Source organism: Odocoileus virginianus, chromosome 1, assembly GCF_023699985.2.
Source record: "Odocoileus virginianus isolate 20LAN1187 ecotype Illinois chromosome 1, Ovbor_1.2, whole genome shotgun sequence".
Classification (NCBI taxonomy): Eukaryota; Metazoa; Chordata; class Mammalia; order Artiodactyla; family Cervidae; genus Odocoileus; species Odocoileus virginianus.
In genome coordinates this window covers 74,726,850-74,742,011 of record NC_069674.1, presented here as the reverse complement: position 1 = coordinate 74,742,011, position 15,162 = coordinate 74,726,850, and the positions used below count along the sequence as shown (strand labels likewise).

Here is a 15,162-nt window from a genome sequence, read left to right as displayed (position 1 = left end):
TCATTGGAGGGGTTATTAAATAATATTTTATTGAATACCCATTTCATAGACTATTCTCCGTTTCTCAAATTCATGTTTTACCTAAAGTAGTAAAAAAATACAAGGATTTTATATTTTGTGTGAGTGAAACTGGTGGACTAACAATGAAACTAGAGCCTGATTTGCCACCACTTAATCTCTCTATGCCTCTTAATTCCTTATGTGTAACATAAGATGCTAACATAATATCTGTAGTTTTTAATATAAGCAGCTGAACTGGTTCTTCACTCAAATTCTTGCATGGAAGACCAGGCAAAGTGACTTTGATTGCAGCAGTGGTGGGAACCCAAGACCTCCATGTTCTTTGCAGGTCTGACAGATAGAATACAAGTGATTTAAAAATTTTTATTATGTCACTGCTAAAAATGGATATATGTGTGTTTGTTTGCCCTTTTCCAGATTTTATGCCATCACCTAGTTGAGAATCTATTTTTCCTAGAATCATTCTTTATTCACGCAGCCCATGGGCTACAGGGAAGAGTCCCAAGGGAAAAATAGATCCCAGGAAAGTCCACTGGATGACACAGGGGGCACATGTTCTTCCTTGCCTCCCTCTCTAAACCTAAAAACTCATTACTTGATATCCAAGGACCCTGAGTCCAGAGATGTCAAGTCATGGGCAGACCTGGGTACTGCCTAGACTCTGTCTGCTTTGAACTTAAAATTGAAGTGAGATAGTGCACACAGCTCACTACTGTTGAGTCAAGTTCATCAGAAAAGAGAAGTGTCAATAATTTATTCTTTTGAATTGCATAGTTAGCTACTAGTCTAATACTGGTCTGGATGATATATAAGCCAAAATATAAGTGTTACTCTAGCATTCCTGCATAGTGTTAGTCACTCAGTCGTGTCCAACTCGAGACCCTATGGACTGTAGTCCACCAGGCTCCTCTGTCCGTGGGATTTTCCAGGCAAGAATGCTGGAGTGGGTTGCCACTCCCTTCTCCAGGGGATCTTCCTGACCCAGAAGTTGAACCCGGGTCTCCTGCATTGCAGGCAGATTCTTTACTGTCTGCGCCACCAGGGAAGCCCAATATTCCTGAATATGTGTACTGATATTTTTGACAGAAATAAATTGAGTTTATGCACTTTTTCAAATTTTGAATTGCCTGAGTCACTCTTGTCACCTTGATGTAAGTTTTCCATTTTTTTTTCTTCTAAGAATATGCGGCATATTTCACATGAGTGTATTCCTCCTTTATCACACCAGTAGCTTTGCTTTCTGTGGTTTCAGGTACCCACACTTAAATAAGGTCAACTGAGGGTAACTGAAACTATGCAAAGCAAAATCTTGAATAACGGGGGACTACTTAGTGTTTGGTGCTATCCGTGGTTTCATGCACAAGCTGAAGGTGGTGGAATGTATCCCCCACACCCTGGGTAAAGGAGGGATTACTGTACTTGGGTTCATTTATTATGCTTCAGTGCCTGGTCACCATGAGTAAATATTGCTGTCATAGTCATACTTTAAACTTGTGTTCATACTATAAATTCCAAATAGAGTTGATTGACCCTTGAATATCACAGAGGGGTTACAGGCACGGATCCTGTGCACAGTAGAAAATCTAGGTTATAACTATACAATCAGTCCTTATCTGTGGTCCTGCATGCATGGATTCAACCAATCAACCATTGTGGATTGGGCAGTAATGTAGCTTTTATTGAAAAAAATCTGCATAAAATTGGAACCATGAAGTTTAAATCTTTTTTTTTCCCCCCCAAAGGTCAATTGTAGTTTTATTCATTCAAGCAGTGCAGGAACAAGGCATTATGCCAGACATGCACTGGATACATAAGAGAAAAGTTCAGGTTACTCAGCAGATTCTATTCAACAGCTTTTTCACTTATGTTCATCTTCAAAAACATGTGGTTTGTCCCCACTCTTCTCTCAAATGTAGCTATTTGTAGCAGGTAAAAAAATTTTCTTGCTTACTTGGTTTTCTTAATAATGCAGTTTCTTGTTAGAAACCATATTTATCATTTCACATACAAATTTTACTATAACTCCTCTGTGGAAAGTTTATAATCATTTTATAGATACATGTCTTAGAGTATTTACTACACAGTTACCAGTAATGAGGTTACAATAGATGAAAATATCTGGTGTTTTGTGAAGATGGCTTATTAAAAGAAGAAAAATGATAGTTGCTGAATAGAATGGTATTTAACATAGGAGCCAAAATGTATATTCTATTCTGCTAATTTTTATTTTGTGTGTTAGTCACTCAGTCCTGTCCAACTCTTTGTGACCCTGTGGACTGTAGCCTGCCAGGCTGTTCTGCCCATGGAATTCTCCAGGGAAGATTACTGGACTGGGTAGCCATTCTCTTCTCCAGAGAATCTTCTCAACCCAGGATCAAACCCAGGTCTCCCAAATTGCAGGCAGATTCTTTACCATCTGAATTTCCAGGGAAGCCCTATTGTTTTATTTTACATATTATGAAAATGAAAAAGAAGAGATAAATACACAGATACTTGAAGATGGTTTAGAGATCAACAAATGAGGAAAATGAGGTCCTGAGAGGGATAATAGTTGTGCAGTGTATTACACAACTATTCTGGAACAACAACAAAAAATTTTTGGTTTTTTTTCCTGTCTTGTTTATAGGATAGAAATTATTATTTATACATACAAACATATCAAGGGAGTTAATAACAGAATATTGCAGCTTCTTACATGTTAAAATTTTATTTGCTAATTTAGCTTAAATTTTATTCTTTATTGTTTCATTTTAATAAACAGACAAAATATCGATGTCTCTAGTAATTTATTGCTTGCTTAAAGTACTGAAGTTTAGAAAACAAAGGGGCAGGAAAGAAAACTAATTATTGGGAGTTAACATCAAGAACAGAAAATAAAAAATGTGTTTTAAGATAGTACTAATCACATACTTCTCTTGAATCTGTAGGGAGATCAGCTGTATCCTATCAGTTCATAGATCTTAAATTCTATTCCTTTTGTAGAATTCAGGATGTATCTATACGTGGGCTTTCTTTGAAAAAAAGAAGAATATAATTTTTATGTTTCTTCTTCACTATCATATCTACAGAGTGTTTTTAAAATGAACATATAAGTGCTATGCCTTTGCACAATGTTGGCAGCATGGTGGTGGGACCTAAGGCTGAGCTACATGAAGTGTCTCCAATAAGTAGTTCAGAAAATCAGAGAAAGTTCCCAAAGAATCTGTAATTATTCCCATGTATGAATAGAGCTACAGTCCCTGGGAGACTCCACCTAGAAAAGGCATTGCCCAGAGGTAGAATTTCCTGGGATGTGAACTACGACACTTTAAAACAGTTTCAGATTGCAAGAGTGCATGCTTCTCCCATAATGAATTTATTTTATAATTTATCCCATGTGCCACTGGATCTCTACATAAAAGATTTTTTTTTTTTAGAGTGAGCTATCTTTTTTTTTTTCCATTTATTTTTATTAGTTGGAGGCTAATTACCTTACAATATTGTAGTGGTTTTTGTCATACATTGACATGAATCAGCCATGGTGTTACATGTATTCCCCTTCCCGATACCCCCTCCCACCTCCCTCTCCATCCCATCCCTCTGGGTCTTCCCAGTGCACCAGGCCCGAGCACTTGTCTCATGCATCCAAACTGGGCTGGTGGTCTGTTTCACCCTTGATAATATGCATGTTTCGATGCTGTTCTCTCAAAACATCCCACCCTCATCTTCTCCCACAGAGTCCAAAGTCTGTTCTGTACATCTGTGTCTCTTTTTCTGTTTTGCATATAGGGTTATCATTACCATCTTTCTAAATTCCATATATATGCATTAGTATACTGTATTGGTCTTTATCTTTCTGGCTTACTTCACTCTGTATAATGGGCTCCAGTTTCATCCATCTCATTAGAACTGATTCAAATGAATTCTTTTTAATGTCTGAGTAATATTCCATGGTGTATATTCCATGTATGTATATCCACAGCTTCCTCATCCATTCGTCTGCTGATGGGCATCTAGGTTGCTTCCATGTCCTGGCTATTATAAACAGTGCTGCGATGAACATTGGGGTGCATGTGTCTCTTTCAGATCTGGTTTCCTCAGTGTGTATGCCCAGAAGTGGGATTTTTAAAAATATATTTGTTGGTTAACTTTTGGATGAATATTTTAAAACAAATGTTTCTTTTACTAGTTTACATAGTAAAGAATTGAAAAAAGTACATGCAAAGATTTTAATAACATCTTTCAGTATGTTACTTGACAGTTCCAGAAGCTATTTGAAATTTTCTCTAGAGAATTTATTATTTACAGTATGTATGAATTTACTTACTATAAGTAAATTAAAACTTTTTCCATAGAATGATTTGTCTTTATTTAAACTTGGTATCATCATTCAAGAAAGTAATTTGCTTTTGTCTGTAATTAGGTTCCTAAATATCCCAAAATATAAATTTTGGTTTATTTTTATTCTACCAAATTGTATATAATTTATACAGTTTATTTAAATCAGAATCATTATTTTGAATTAATACAATTCACTATATCCAGTAGCAATTAAAGTGCCCGTGTTCATTAAAAAATGAGTAATAAGAGCATTTCCAAAATAGACATTGCATCACTGTGTGGACAAAGTCAAGTTCACCAAAATCTGTGCAATTAAGATAGAAGATTAAACAAACTAATGACTCTCTAAAATAATAATTAGTTAACAATTACATATTGCAAAGCATATTGGTATAAGTATGGCAAGTTATTTGTAGGAACTAATCCTACTATAATGATTTTTATTTTCATTATGGTTATTTTCATTGATAATTTAAATTAAATGTCATGTATAAATAGTCTAAGTAGACAATGAAAATTCCCCAGTAATAAAAATGAATATTACATCATTTTAAATGTTAACAATAAATGTTTACAGATAAACATATGACTTGAAACATCAAAGCGAAATGACATTGACATTGTCATTGGACAAAGTTTCAATATTTTTAAACATAAAAGGTAAGATTGAGAACTTGGAAAACACAAAACCTAATTTTTAAAAAGAACCCAATAACTTCAAGACAACATATCCTGCTTGCTGCTGCTGTTCTATAACTCCTTAAGAGTATTTATATAGTAGTGTTATCTCCTATCATTTGGGAGGTAGAAATCTTTTTATTAAAAAAAAATCTTTGACTTACTTTTAAAAAGGCTGAGAAGGATTTTTCAAACAAATGGTCCAATATTTAAACAGACAGTTATTCTTAGGACCAAATGTTATTCTGCAGAAAAACTCTACACTGAAGTCCTTATTACCAAAAAAAAAAAGTGTGAGTTTAAATATACTTAGTTCCCAGTGAGTGATCTGTTGCAAAAGAAATTTAAAAAAGAGAAGAAAGAAACTTGCATCCTGCTACTGACATTGTTTCTCAAGGTCTGTTTTTCTGTTCTGGTGATGACCCATTACACCATCTGAGATCCTTTAGCAGCACTTTTTCTTTTTTTTTCCAAATAAGTCGAGGCCAGAGAGATGTAAGGAAATAACTTGCTGAGTGGGCTCTAATATGCTCTGTTTTACTGCACAGTCGTTATTCCAGATGATAAACTGGGTCTGTGCTTCTGGGAAAGATTGAAGGCAGGAGGAGAAGGAGACGACAGGGGATGAGATGGTTGGATGGCATCACTGACTCAATGGACATGAGTTTGAGCAAGATCCGGGAGATGGTGAAGGACAGGGAAGCCTGGCATGCGGCAGTCCATGGGGTCGCAAAGAGTTGGTCACAACTGAGCAACTGAACAGCAACAACCAAATTGGCTCCAGGGGATCAGAAGTACAGATTAGGGAGAATTAGCAAGAGTCTCACTTCCCTGTGTGATTTAGCTTCCAGAACCCATTTCATGAAATTTAAATAAAATGCACTTTTCCATACAGCATTAATCTAAAATGTTGTGCCTAACACTTGTGAAAATAATTGTAGACTGTCAGTCATAAAGGAAATAACCTATTTTTCTAACTGGAATCCAGTTCTAACTGGAATTTTTCTGTTAGTTTTACAAAAGTTTCATGACCACAGCAAAATTCTTTTATGAAAACCAAAAAATATTATTTCTCTCAGATTTTTTACATAAGAAAACAACTATTAAATAACATTTAAATAGAATTACTATTTAGGATGATGTTTTAATATAAAAAGCATTTTCTTAAGTTAACTTTAAAAGGCATTGCACTTGGAGAGAAAAAAAAAGACCCTCCATATTAAAAATACATTTTTTTTTACAAAGAAATTCTCAGAATCATACAAGCAAAGTAAAAATCTTCAGAGGTTAAGTTTTCATCTGACAGACAGACCAGCTGAATAAATGCTTCTCAATCAGCCTTGAAAGACAACCTGACAATAATAGGCAGAAATGCATTTAGCTCTTTAGATCTTATTTAAACCATGTGTAAGCTCTTTGCGTTTGCTAGCTGTGCAACATAGCTGGGAAGGAACCCAAAGCACTTTTTTTCCTCGAGAATTGTTTTCTTTTTCCAGGGTATTTTGACTACACCTTTATGTAAAAGTTAGTAAGTTATAAAAAAAAAATTATATATATTGGGATTTTTTTTTCCCAACGTCAGACCACTTAATTATGACAAGCTAGAAGTGGGCTGTGTAAGCTCATTATACTTTTCATTTAAGAATAACTTACAGAAGTTTACATATTTTAAAAAGATAATTCCCTTATGACTGGGACCTTGTATCTTTGTTGTATTAGTAAGACAGTAGTATAAAGGCTAATTTAACAATTATTTTGATTAAGAATGTCTATTTTATTGTATTTAAGCTGCTTTGATACTTTTCCTTCTCAGCCTTAATTCTCACAGATCCTCACACCATACACACCCTCCAGTGACAATATTAGCCCCCTAACACAGAATCAGCTGCTATTTTAAGATAGTGTATCTTAGATATATTGAAAGGTTAATTAAATTATAATGAAAATATGAGCACTAATAGAGGAAGATAATTCAGAAAAATACATGTAAATAGATGCCTAAATTGACAGTGAAGTTACTTGGATCACTATTTAATCAGTAGCCTGTGCATGCTAAGTCTCTTCAGTCATGTCGTGTCCCACTCTATGACCCCGTGGACTGTAGCCCATCAGGCTCCTCTGTCCATGGGATTCTCCAGGCAAGAATACTGGGACTGCCATGCCCTTCTCCAGGGGATCTTCCAGACCCAGGAATTGAGCTGGTATCTCTTCGGTCTATTGCATTGGCAGGCTGGTTCTTAACTGCTAGCACCACCTGGGAAGCCCAATCAGTAGCCTAATGCCATCCAAATTCTCTGTCTCTGGGGAGAAAAATGTCACACGATTCTGTGAGCAGCCCAAAAAATTGTATTTCCATTCCCAGAGACAGCTCTTAAGTGTTTAGTCCCATAAACAAAGTTCTTGAATAGCTTAGCATACAAGACCTGGAAAATGCAGAACTATGTAAAATCTGCAACCATATCTTTATATTTTGAGCAAAATACTCATCTGAAACAGTAAGTCAGAAAATTGCCATATCCATTTCTGAGTAATGTACGTTGAGGTTTCCATTTTAAAAAGATTATGTACGTACAATATTTTGAAGGGTATGTGTCAGCAGATAATAGGAAGAGTCTAAGAGAACCCTTCTTCCTGGGCCTTGGTTCTTGATAAAGACACAAAGAAGAATCTGAGGTCTTACCCATAGCAGAAATAAGTTTATTGCAGAAAGAACACCTCAAAGAAGTGGGAAAACCAAGAAAGGCACTGCCCTGGAATGATGAGAGATGGGGTTTTTCAAGTCAGGGCTTTTGTGTATCCATCTAGGTAGGCGTGGATTGACGTTTTTGATGGACAGTTGCAGGTTACATAACAACAGGCTCTATTGTGCATGTCTTCCCCATACTTGACGACACAGCTCTGCATTAAGGAAGCATATGGTGGAGTTGGAGAAGTCCCTGTGGTTAGTTTGTCTCTTCTGTGCCCTGGGTCACATAACCTGGGTGGGGTTGGAAAAGTTTCTGTGGTTATTTGTAGCATATCTGTGAATTCTTCCTCAGCCTCACCAGGCCTGTCTGGATGGGGTTTAGAGATTAGCTTGAAACTTTTTCAGCTAGGCCACCCCTCTTTTGCTCATGCCTAACTTTCTACCTAACAATATGTTTTATATGAGGATAAACCTTCAGTTCAGTCACTCAGTGGTGTCTGACTCTGCGACCCCATGAATCACAGCACGCGGCCTCCCTGTCCATCACCAACTCCGGAAGTTTACTCCAACTCATGTCCATCGAGTCAGTGATGCCATCCAACCATCTCATCCTCTGTTGTCCCCTTCTCCTCCTGCCCCCAATCCCTCCCAGCATCAGGGTCTTTTCCAGTGAGTCAGCTCTTTGCATGAGGTGGCCAAAGGATTGGAGTTTCAGCTTCAGCATCAGTCCTTCCAATGAACACCCAGGACTGATCTCCTTTAGGATGGACTGGTTGGATCTCCTTGCAGTCCAACCTTAACCTTGTGTAAACCCATTGCAGGGGTCCCCGACCCTTGGGCCGTCTACAGATGCGGGACCTGTTAGGAATGTGGTGCGCAGCAGAAGGTGAGTGGCAGGGGACAAAAAGGTTGGGGTCCACTGCAGAGCACTGGACAAATTTAGTAGAATGAAAGCTAAAATTGCCTATATGCCTAAGACACCTTAAGAACAGTGCTTTGGGAATGCTTTTTTATACTCTTTTTTGGAGGACCACTTAGAATTTGGAATCAGACAGACATAACTGACTCTTGATGTTACCACCACTAGCTTTATTGACTGGGGATTTGGAGTTAAATAACATATTTTCTTAATCAAAAAAATGGAGGAAACTCAAAGAATCATAATGAGAATTAGTTGAGTTGTGTGTAGCACTTGACAGGTGCCTGATTACAAGCCAGCAAAATGCTCCCCTTTCCATTTTTGCCCCTGGACATTTTCTCCTCTTCTCTGTTTCCTGGAGATTACATATCTGCATCAGACATACATTTGATTGATTTTTTTTTGGTCCTATAGCTGCGTCTACTAGAATGTTAGCTCTGCTGTGAGGGGAAGGGGGCTTCTCTGCTTAGTGCACTCCTGAAGCTCCAGAGCACAGAGCAGGCTGTAGCTGGTAATCAGGTGAATGAATGGAAACACATCATTATCATAACTACAGTGATATGTTGAAAGTAATGAGAATGACCAGAATGAGAGGTTATTACAATGCTAGGTCATATCAAAAATATGCTTGAAATGAAGGGCCTGTGCTAGGGAAGTAAATGGACAGAAGTTGAAATTTGGAATCCATCCCTTGCTACAGTGTGTGACTTGTTACTGCTACTCTCCTTCTGTCTCAGTCGTAGTGGAAATAGTTTCTTCTCAGGGTAATTGTAAAGATAAAGAGAGGTAGTATGAAGAACTTAGCACAGTCCTTGACATCGGAAAATGTTTATCTTACAGAATATATTAAGGTAATATGGAATAGTAAAAAAAAAAAAAATGAAAACAGTAAAAAAAAACATATTAATCACTGAAATCAGTTCTTCAGAAGTGACCAACATTAAGTATGTCCACATCCTCCTAGGACTTACATAAATTTTAAATATATATATGTGTGTGTGTATGTATATATATGTGTGTGTGTATATATAAAGTTATAAACATATACTTGTCAGTTTATAATGCACACACGAATATATGTATGTGGCCCAGTGGCAAAAGAACTCGCCCACAATGTAAGAGTTGTGGAAGCAGGACCAGGCTTGATTCCTGGGTTGGGAGGATCCTCTGAAGAAGGAAATAACAACCCACTCCAGTATTCTTGCCTGGAAAGCCTCATGGACAGCCAGCCCATACGGTCACAAAAGAGTCAGAAACAAATTAGTGACTAAACAACAACGGATTGAAGTATATACTGAGTCACACTTTTTGCAACTTGTCCCTTTAATATGAAGATTCTTGGAGATATTCTCATATCATGGATAGTGTTAACTCTTTTAACTCTCTTTTTTCCATTATTGAAAAATAGTCCATAATAAATGTAGTATTCTCTTTTAAATGACCATTATCAGGAGATCAGTCCTGGGTGTTCATTGGGAAGACTGATTTTGAAGCTGAAACTCCAGTACTTCGGCCACCTCATGCAAAGAGTTGACTCATTGGAAAAGACCCTGATGCTGGGAGGGATTGGGGGCAGGAGGAGAAGGGGACGACAGAGGATGAGATGACTGGATGGCATCACCGACTCGATGGGCATGAGTTTGGGTAAACTCCGTGAGTTGGTGATGGACAGGGAGGCCTGGTATGCTGTGATTCATGGGTCGCAAAGAGTCGGACACGACTGAGTGACTGAACTGAACTGAACTGATCATGTTTAATGTAACTTTTGTTTTTTCTAGTTCTCTGATCTTACAAAAGTAATGCTGAAAATTTGTGTCTATGCAGTTTTGTTTATGTACTTGAGCTCTAGTAAACAGCAGAAAGTAGTTTTTGGATTGAAAATATATAAATTTTTTGGTATAGAGAGTTTTTACCAAATTTCAGTTAAAACAGATAAAAGCAATATTTGAAAATGCCTGTCTCCATACATAACTCACACTGGTTTATACTGAGCTTTGTTTTTAACAAGTATGTATTTTATTATTAAGTATTTAATTGAGTGCAGTTTAACCTATTTTCTATCTGTATTGGCATTTATAGTTTTAAATATTAGTGATAATAATTCTGTTCATCTTTTTTCCCCTCTGTAGGTTTTACCCTTCCTTATTAATTAGTAAGGAAATAGCCAGTCTTCTTAATTTGACAGTTAAAAAATGTTTGGACTATTTAAAATTTTTTTTTGTATTTTTAAATTACTGAAAAATTTAAACTTTTATGCCATTGACTTTCACGGTGATTCCTTTTAAGTATTGTGTCATATTTTGAAAGGCCTTCTCAAAGAAAATGAAAAATAATAAACTTTCTTCTACCATTTGTATATTTTCCAAAGAATCATTTAAAACAGTGTTTCTGGAGAACCTCATTCATGGAGTTTATCATTTGTGAAGTAAAAGAGGAAGAATAAAGTGTAGTGATTTTAAGTGAAAAAGAAGTGTTAGTTGCTCAATTGTGCCTGACTCTTTTGCAACCCCATGGACTGCAGCTAGTCAGGCTCCTGTCTGTGAAATTATCCAGGCAGGAATATTGGAGTGGGTTGCTATTCCCTTTTCAAGGGGATCTTCCCAAACAGGATCAAACCTGGCTTTCCCACATTGCAGACAGATTCTTTACTGTTTGAGACACCAGTGAAGCCTGGAACACAGATGACAGATGCATGTTAAGAGTTTTAGAAGAGGAATCTCATGGCCCACATTCTGACCACAGCTCTGTTAATAATAACAGGTTTTGCAAACTGGCAGCACACAGTTATACTTCTGATTTCCTTTCTTGTCAAAGAGAATAACTATACTATCTGCCTACATCCTTAAGCTGAAGATCAAATCATATGGTAGATTTAAATTTTAAAATGTGAAGCTATATGTGGATTCTGTGTGGCTGTAAAAATTTGTAGAGATTCACTTTACACTTCAGCGAATGAAAAGAATTTTAATATCATATACCTTGGAATTTTAGGCTGTATGTGTAAGCAAATATCTATAAATTATAATTATGATACAGTAATAGCATTGATTTATATTGGAGACTTACTGTCAGTTGTCCAAGTAAGTGTCTCACATTTATCCATATATTTATCCATAAATATCTCCATATATTATCTCATTGACCTATCATATCATCTTAGTATGTTCTTTAGACAACTAGTTGAGGTCACACAGCTAATATGTGCCAAAACAAGGGTTAAAACCCAGATATACTGACTGAGAAGCCTATGTCCTTTTTGGAAAGAAAAAAATATGTACATATACACACATACATATAAATGAGTTCTTGACCAGGATCTAGGCTTACATATTCTTTTCAAGACATTTGTACCGATTGAATAACAATTTTAAAAATGCTATTATTAGAAAATAACTTAAATATAGCAAACACGGAATGAACAATGACAATATTCTTTAAGTGGCAAGTAATAGAATTATTTTGAGATTAAAACCAAATTCATTCTAAAGAACTGTAACACGTACATTGTACACATACACTGTAAAGTATCTCAAAATATTAGTTACCAGTGTAAGACCATAAGGTAAAAATATACTTTATTACTTTAATCCTTGGGGTAACTAATCATGGAGATTTACTGACACATATTTATGCACATACATAACACAGATGACTGTGTGTCTGTGTATATGCATAAAGGAACTTCTATTTTTTAACCATTGCCTTTTTCATTTATAGAAATATTAAACCAATGGCAGGTTATATCTGCTTTATATGGCGAAGAGGGGCTTTATATGCAAGGATAAAAATAAACACAAATGTGCATAATTTAGAAAGTGAATATTGAATACAAAAGAAAAAGCAGGATATGATAATGCCAGTGAAAGCCTGAGTGATTAAAATAGAGGTTTCTATCTTTAACAAGTGGTGCTGGGAAAACTGGTCAACCACCTGTAAAAGAATGAAACTAGAACACTTTCTAACACCATACACAAAAATAAACTCAAAATGGATTAAAGATCTAAATGTAAGACCAGAAACTATCAAACTCCTAGAGGAGAACATAGGCAAAACACTCTCCGACATAAATCACAGCAGGATCCTCTATGACCCACATCCCAGAATTTCAGAAATAAAAGCAAAAATAAACAAATGGGACCTAATGAAACTTAAAAGCTTTTGCACAACAAAGGAAACTATAAGCAAGGTGAAAAGACAGCCCTCAGATTGGGAGAAAATAATAGCAAATGAAGCAACAGACAAAGGATTAATCTCAAAAATATACAAGCAACTCCTCCAGCTCAACTCCAGAAAAATAAATGACCCAATCAAAAAATGGGCCAAAGAACTCAACAGACATTTCTCCAAGGAAGACATACAGATGGCTAACAAACACATGAAAAGATGCTCAACATCACTCATTATCAGAGAAATGCAAATCAAAACCACAATGAGGTACCATTATACGCCAGTCAGGATGGCTGCTATCCAAAAGTCTACAAGCAATAAATGCTGGAGAGGGTGTGGAGAAAAGGGAACCCTCTTACACTGTTGGTGGGAATGCAAATTAGTACAGCCACTATGGAAAACAGTGTGGAGATTTCTTAAAAAGCTGGAAATAGAACTGCCATATGACCCAGCAATCCCACTTCTGGGCATACACACCAAGGAAACCAGATCTGAAAGAGCCACATGCACCCCAATGTTCATCGCAGCACTGTTTATAATAGCCAGGACATGGAAGCAACCCAGATGCCCATCAGCAGACGAATGGATGAGGAAACTGTGGTACATATACACCATGGAATATTACTCAGCCATTAAAAAGAATTCATTTGAATCACTTCTAATGAGATGGATGAAACTGGAGCCCATTATACAGAGCGAAGTAAGCCAGAAAGATAAAGACCATTACAGTATACTAACACATATATATGGACTTTAGAAAGATGGTAACGATAACTCTATATGCAAAACAGAAAAAGAGACTCAAATGTATGGAACAGACTTGTGGACTCTGGGAGAAGGCAAGGGTGGGATGTTTCAGGAGAACAGCATTGAAACATGTGTATTATCTAGGGTGAAACGGATAACCAGCTCAGGTTGGGTACATGAGACAAGTGCTCGGGCCTGGTGCACTGGGAAGACCCAGAGGGATCGGGTGGAGAGGGAGGTGGGAGGGGGGACTGGGATGGGGAATACATGTAAATCCATGGCTAATTCATATCAATGTATAACAAAAACTACTGTAATGATGTAAAGTAATTAGCCTCCAACTAATAAAAATTTAAAAAAAAAAAAAAAATAGAGGTTTCTAATGTCATCTTTAAAAGAAAATTTAAAGGAAACCATTAAAGATAAAATGTAGAATATTAGTGTCATTAAAATTTAGAGTTAAACCATATAGTTTAATGAATCAAACCATAGGATGAAAGTAAATGTACTGCATTAAAGATATAAGATAAACTTACCCAAATGTTTTATAGAAGCTGTGGTAGGAGCTGTGTGTGAAGATTAAAAAGAAAGCACTTCTTTATATGTAGATAGTTCTCATGTGGGTGGGGCCAGATTAATATGTAAATTTACTGGTCCTGCTGAAAGTGTTGGCAGACCTAAACTTTTCTTGAACTTTTGCAAAGCTGACTTAACTGTCTAAGAGGAGAAGGGGGAGAATTCATTTTTATGATCTAGTTTTTATACAAGGCTTTCCTGGTGGCTCAGATGGTAAAGAATCTGCCTGCATGCAGGAGACAGGTTCGATCCCTGGGTCAGGAAGATCCCCTGGAAAAGGGAATGGCAATCCACTCCAGTATTCTTGCCTGGAGAATGCCATGGACAGAGGACCTGGGGGGCTACAGTCCATTGGGTCACAAAGATCAACCAGTTGATCCAAAAGGAAATCAGTTCAGTTCAGTCACTTGGTTGTGTCTGACTCTTTGCAACCCCATGGACTGTAGCATGCCAGGCCTCCCTGTCCATCACCAACTCCCAGAGTTTACTCAAACTCATGTCCATTGAGTTCATGATGCCATCCAACCATCTCAACTTCTGTCGTCCCCTTCTCCTCCTGCTTTCAATCTTTCCCAGCATCGGGGTATCTTCCAGTAAGTCAGTTCTTCATATCAGGTGGCCAAAGTACTGGAGTTTCAGCTTCAACATCAGGCCCTGCAATGAACACCCAGGACTGATCTCCTTTAGAATGGACTGGTTGTATCTCCTTGCAGTCCAAAGGACTCTCAAGAGTCTTCTCCAACACCACAGTTCAAAAGCATCAATTCTTTGGCGCTCAGCTTTCTTTATAGTCCAACTCTCACAGCCATACAGACTACTAGAAAAACCATAGCTTTGACTAGATGGAACTTTGTTGGCAAAGTAACGTCTCTGCTTTTTTAAAATGCTGTCTAGGTTGGTCATAACTTTTGGTCCTGAATATTCGTTGAAAGGACTGATGCTGAAGCTGAAACTCCAATACGTGTAGTTGGGTGTATCAGCATTTTCTTTCTTTGCTGAGTGCTGTTTCATTGTGTAGTTAAACCACAGTTGGTTTATACACACAATG

At 37.0% G+C, this 15,162-nt stretch overlaps 1 protein-coding gene across 4 annotated transcripts in view; it reads right to left on the bottom strand.

Moving 5' to 3' along the window:
* Positions 1–14,105, bottom strand: part of LOC110144355 (platelet glycoprotein 4-like) — a 57,438-nt gene extending 43,333 nt beyond the window's left edge. For all 4 annotated transcript variants that reach the window (XR_011488593.1, XM_070469907.1, XM_070469917.1 and 1 more), the window contains exon 1: positions 14,075–14,105. The gene's annotated coding sequence lies outside the window, so the exon portion shown is untranslated. The remainder of the gene's footprint in view (positions 1–14,074) is intronic.
* Between the last annotated feature and the right edge of the window lie 1,057 nt (positions 14,106–15,162).